Source organism: Salvelinus sp. IW2-2015, linkage group LG7 (genome assembly GCF_002910315.2).
Source record: "Salvelinus sp. IW2-2015 linkage group LG7, ASM291031v2, whole genome shotgun sequence".
Taxonomy (NCBI): Eukaryota; Metazoa; Chordata; class Actinopteri; order Salmoniformes; family Salmonidae; genus Salvelinus; species Salvelinus sp. IW2-2015.
The window spans coordinates 32178291-32185091 of NC_036847.1; the positions used below are offsets into that span (position 1 = coordinate 32178291).

General features: G+C 41.8%; 1 pseudogene; it reads right to left on the bottom strand.

Moving 5' to 3' along the window:
• The window catches only part of LOC111966143 (sodium channel protein type 8 subunit alpha-like), a 125413-nt pseudogene that overhangs the window by 61938 nt on the left and 56674 nt on the right, over nt 1–6801 (bottom strand).

Consider the following 6801-nt stretch of genomic DNA (forward strand, 5'->3'; position numbering starts at 1 on the left):
GCGAGACTCCTCTATACTATACATCTCCCTACACTAAACTATACATTCCACCACTAACTATCATCTCCCTACACTTACTATACATCGCCCTACAACTAACTATACATCTCTACACTAACTATACATCTCCCTACCTAACTAACATCTCCTAACATACATTACATTTTCTCCTACACTAACTTATACATCTCCCTACACCTAACTATACATCTCCTACACTAAATATACATCTCCGTACACTAATATACATCTCCCTACATAAATACATCTCCCTACACAACATCATATCCCCTACAACTAAATATAACATCTCCCACACTAACATACATTCCCTACACTAAATATACATCTCCCTACACTAACTAACATCTTCCCTACACTAAACTATACTATCTCCCTACACAACTATACACTCCCTACACTAAATATACATCTCCGAACACTATAACTATACAATCTCCCATACACTAATATACATATCCTACATCTAACTATACATCTCCTACACTAACTATACATCTCCCTACACTAACTATACATCTCCTCTACATAATAATTACATCTCCCTACACTAACTACACACTACCTACACTAACTATACTTCCCTACACTAAACTATACATCTCTAACACTACACTAACTATCCATCCCTACACTAACTATACATCTCCCTACACTAACTATAACATCCCACACTAACTATATATTCCCTACATAACTATACATCTCCCTACACTAACTATAATCTCCCTCTTTACAACTACATACATCTCCCTACATCATCCTCTACAACTAACTTCTCCCTACTACTAACTATAATCTCCCTAATACACCTAATCATACACTCCCCTCACTGTAACTCATATACATCTCCCTACACTAACTATACATCACCTACCACTAACTATACATCTCCCTACACTAACTATACATTCTCCCTACACTAACTATACATCTCCCTACACGTTTAACCCTATACATCTCCCCCCTTATATACCACCACCCCTATCCCACATACTATGACATCTCCGTACTCACCTAACTATACACATCTACTACGTACCTCCTCCCATGACACTAACTAACTAATACTACATCTCCCATAACTACTTACATTCCCTCCTACAGCTAAATAACTATACCAGATACTAACTACACTCAAACTGCATACATCCTCCCCATTTACACTCTTTCCTAAGTCCTCCCATTTCTACTTCCTTCCTCTGGTCCTCCATGTCCTGTCGCTGGTGTCTCCATTTCTTTCCTACCGCTCATCTTTCCTACCGCTCCATTTCCTTCCTATGCCTCCACATTCTCCTTCTCCACTGCGTGCCACTCGAACTAACTATACATCTCCCTACACTAACTTACATCTCCTACACACAACTATACATCTCCCTACCACTAACTATACATCTCCCTACACTAACTATACATTCCCTACACTAACTATACATCTCCCTACACTAACTATCATCTCCCTACACTAACTATACATCTCCCTACACTAACTATACATCACCTCTACACTAAACTATCATCTCCTACACTAACTATAATCTCCCTACACTAACTAACATTCACCCTCCACCTTACACTTAAATATACATCTCCTTACCTAACTAATATCTATCACCCCTACCCCACTAACTAATACATCTCCCTTAAACATACCTCTCCCCTACACAACTATACATCTCCCCTACACTACTAACTATTACCTCCTCCCTATCCTTCACTATATCTATACATCTCACCTATCACTAACTATACATCTCCCTACACCTAACTATAATCTCCCTACACTAACCCTTACATCTCCTACCACTTAACTAATACATCTCCCTACACTAACTAATACACTACCTACCACTCCAAACTATACATCTCCACACTTACACTACTACCATTCATCTCCTACACCAACCCTATACCATCTCCCTACCACTAACTATATCATCCCCCCACCATATCAACCCTTAACTATACATCTCCTACACTAACTATACCACTCTTACTCCCTACACTAACCTATACATCTACCTACACTAACTATACATCTCCTACACTAACTATACAATCTCCCACACTAACTCTACATCTCCCTACACTAACTATACATTCCCCTACACTAACTATACATCTCCCTACACTAACTATACATCTCCCCTACACTAACTATACATCTCCCTACCACTAACCCTATACATCCTCCCTACACTAATATACATCTCCCTACCTAACTAAACTCATTACTATACATCTCCCTACACTAACTATACAATCTCCCTACACTACATCCCTAACTATTACATCTCATTACATAACAGTACATCTCCCTACACGATCAACATATATGCATCTACCTACACCAAACATATACTTTACACACCCTACCTTACTAACTATCTACTGACATTCGTCCCTACACCTTTCAGCTCCAATTTTCCCTCTTTATTGCTCTGTTCGCCTTTCAACTGACAGTCTAGTGTGTTGGTGATGACGCTCATGACACTGTTGGTCCGCTCTTTCCTTCCGAAGGAGGTATTGAGCTGGTCCATAGACACCATCAGGGAACCAGACAGCTTCTTCTTCACCTCAACCTCAGTAGTGGGCTGCCAGGAGGAAGAAGAAGAATCAAGCACTAATGGTAGTCAAACCATGAACACCACCACACAGCGCCATCGCTGGCCAGGGAGGGAAGTGCACTTGTAACAAGATTGGATTGGAAAGAAGGGTGGGATAAACTGTAAATTGGTAAATTTTTGGTTGCCACACAGGGTAGTAATGTATTTGTCTTGTTGTCGATGGATACTGATGGTAGGGAGAGTATATTGTGTCTAGAAACATGCAGGTCTTTCACAGCCAGAGTGAGAGCAGCGGTATAGGGAAATTTGACCTTATTGTGATTACATAAAACTTGAATATTTGAATATTCAGAAATTGAGCACGGAAGTGTTTTGTATGTGTGTGTATGTATGTACATTATTCAGTCTGACTTACCTTATCTCTGATCCAACCATTACTCCTGAACCAACCTAAATGTCCCCCTGCCAAATGTGCCAATCCTGCCACTATATTTCACCCCTCTAACCATTCTCCTATCCTTAACGTCTCCAGAATTAGTACTTTTTTGACCCTAGAATATCACCTTCAAGTCCTGTAACAAATTCTGTAGCATTTGAAGAGAACGTAGAGGGAAGAGTAGTCTGGTTCCCGTAGAGAACATTAGGGGCAACATTATTGGGATTATTGAGGTCCGTTCCAGTCGGCATGCATTGAGCATGCGCCAAGTAAAGAGAAGGAGAGGATAGGTTAGATACCATAGTCACTAGATTAGTTGTTATCATGCTGGCTAAGTTAAAAACACTGTACAAGACCTGTAGAAGGGCCAGGTCAAACTGCCATGCTGCTTACTAGCAAAAGAGAAACATTGGTTTGACTTTTCTGTTTGGTTTGTTCACAGCGTATTGTTTGAAAAGAAAGGGACTATTTTTGGCTATTTTGAAGGGTTTTTACTTACAATGACTGTGATATGTGGTTGTTTTTACCTACTGTATTTTAGTTGAATGTCGCCCTAAGATAAGAGAGTTTGCTAAATTAGTACAATGTTAAAGGACTAGTTCAAGATTTTGGCAATTAAACCCTTTTCTATTAACCCAGAGTCAGATAAACTCATGGATACCATTTGTATGTCCCTGTGTGCAGTTTCAAGGAAGTTGAAGGTAGTTTCTAGAGCCAATACTAATGTTAGCGCAATGGCTGGTAGTCTACAGGAGCAAGGGCTTAATTGCCAAAATCTCGAACTATCCCTTTAATGTCAATGTAACGTCACACTGTTTGGCGTGAGGATATTAAAACGTTGAGATATAAAACAACAGTATGCTGGTAGTCACTGAAAAACCCAGTTATAAAGTAACAATAACAACCTTTTTTTCTGATGAACTAGTTTCTCTATTTTGCTTCTTTGGCTGGTGGTGGGATGCAGCATAGCATACACTACATACTAGGTAGCAGGGGAGGAGAGCGAGCGCAGATAGCGCAGACATACGGACTTGCAAAGAAGAACGTCGAGAAGAGAGATAGAATCAGAGAGAGAGAAAGAAAGAGAGAATAAGATAGAGAAAAAGAGAGAATAAGACAGAGGGAGAGGCAGAGAGAGAGAAAGAGAGAGAATAAGATAAGGAGAGAGTAAGGAGAGAGTAAGATAAGGAGAGAGAGAGAATAACATAGAGAAAGAGAGAGCGAGGGTAAGATAGAGAAAGATAGAGTAAGATAGAGAAAGAGAGAGGGATAGAGAGAGAGTAAGATAGAGAAAGAGGGGGCCATGCCTAGACGGGTCTGAGTTACTTATTGACTTCCTTACACTGTCGTCACCAGATGCCTTATCTATTTTCACCTCAGGCAGAAGCCGTCCGCCGGTCCCCGGACTGATCAGAGACACCACGCCGTTGCAGTCCACCGTGGAGTTCCTCTTCCCACCACCGTGGTGGTAGCCGGTGTAGCTGCACCGCCGGTACGGGCTGAACCGGGGGCCCAGCCTCTCCTCGCACTCCTCCACCATGCTGTGCTCGTCGTCGGCGAACTCGTTCTCCGAGCCCACGGCCTTGAAGCTGAAGATGCTGCTCTTGCTGTTGTGCCTCGACAGAAACGGTGAGCCGGGGATACTGAGAAGGGACTGCAGGGGACAGGGAAATAAGGAGAGGAAATAAGGAAAGGAGACGAGTGAGTGATTGAAATTGATATAGTTGTAACACAAATCACATCATAGTGCTGAAGGTCAAAAGTTCAATCCCCACAACCATCTATGCTACTTTATCTCCTCCTGCCTTTCTCTCCACCTCTATTTCTGTAATGTCTAAATTAAGTTTAATTTCAAAACGCGATCTAGCCATTTTCAGAAATGTTTGTAAATTTACACAAATGAAAACACATCTTGTGAAAGAGCCGGAGCTATAATTTGTTAATCTTACCATGACATGGGCTAGTGAAAAGACACCAATGATTACCAAGGTAATTTTATTTTAGATTGACAAATAATCATGTTTTGTGGCAAAATGCTATATATCCACCCCAAACAACAGAACTGCAATAGAAAAAGAATCCCGATTGGGTTTTAAACAGTTTCATGTAATAAAGTATCGATACGTAAATAAATACATTTTCAAAGAATCCATTTGTTTCAACTACACTGCTCAAAAAAATAAAGGGAACACTTAAACAACACAATGTAACTCCAAGTCAATCACACTTCTGTGAAATCAAACTGTCCACTTAGGAAGCGTAACTAAGATTACAGCAGCATCATCATAACCTGCTGTTGTAACTAAAGATACAGCAGCATTCATCATAACCTGCTGTTGTAGCTGAAGATACAGCAGCATTCATCATAACCTGCTGTTGTAACTGAAGATACAGCAGCATTCATCATAACCTGCTGTTGTAACTGAAGATACAGCAGCATTCATCCAAGGCTTGAATTATTAACAGTGAATACATGAATGTTTCATTATGGAAGAGTGTTATTTTGTTCTGGGGTCTTTCATATTGTACTGCTCTTTAGGGGCAGGACATATCAGTATCGCAATACTCATTAGCATCAATGGAAGAAAGAAAACAACAAAAGCCGGTTTAACTTCTTTAGTTAAACGGCCCTAATGTTGGAAACAAAACATCATTTATGTTGTCATCCAGAGTCACATGGATTTATTTTCCAAGCTATAGCACAATATTTTTACATACAGCAGGTTCTTAATTAAAAGACCAAAGCATGCTAAATGCCAATTTTTTCACATTTGCATTTTTTCATCTGGAAATTAAATATCATGGGTACCTTTCTATGTGTGTAAATTATGACTGTTCTCATACTTTTCAAACATTTACTTAAATGTATTCATTTATTTATTTTGCAAACGCGATCTCAGTACCTAATGGCAGTCAGGCTACCTCTGGCGAGCACATGGAGGGCTGTGCGGCCCCACAAAGAAATGCCACCCCACACCATGACTGACCCACGCCAAAACCGGTCATGCTGGAGGATGTTGCAGGCAGCAGAACATTCTCCACGGCGTCTCCAGACTCTGTCACGTTCTGTCACATTGTGCTCATGTGCTCATGTGCCTCAGTGGTGAACCTGCTTTCATCTGTGAAGAGCACAGGGCGCCCAGTGGCGAATTTGCCAATCTTGGGTTTCTCTGGCCAAATGCCAAACGTCTGCACGGCTGCTGGGCTGCAAGCACAACCCCCACCTGTGGACGTCGGGCCCTCATACCACCTCATGGAGTCTGTTTCAATGACACGTTGAGCAGACACATGCACATTTTGTGGCCTGCTGGAGGTCATTTTGCAGGGTCTCTGGCCAAGTGCACCTCCTTGCACAAAGGCGGAGGTAGCGGTCCTGCTGCCTGGGTTGTTGCCCTCCTACGGCCTCCTCCACGTCTCCTGATGTACTGGCCTGTCTCCTGGTAGCGCCTCCATGCTCTGGACACTACGCTGACAGACACAGCAAACCTTCTTGCCACAGCTCGCATTGATGTGCCATCCTGGATGAACTGCACTACCTGAGCCACTTGTGGTGGGTTGTAGACTCCGTCTCATGCTACCACTAGAGTGAGAGCACCGCCAGCATTCAAAAGTGACCAAAAATCAGCCAGGAACGCATAGGAATTGGATGGTCTGTGGTCACCACTGCAGAATCACTCCTTTTTGGGGGTGTCTTGCTAATTGCCTATAATTTCCACCTTTTGTCTATTCCATTTGCACAACAGCATGTGAACATTTTATTGTCAAGCAGTGTTGCTT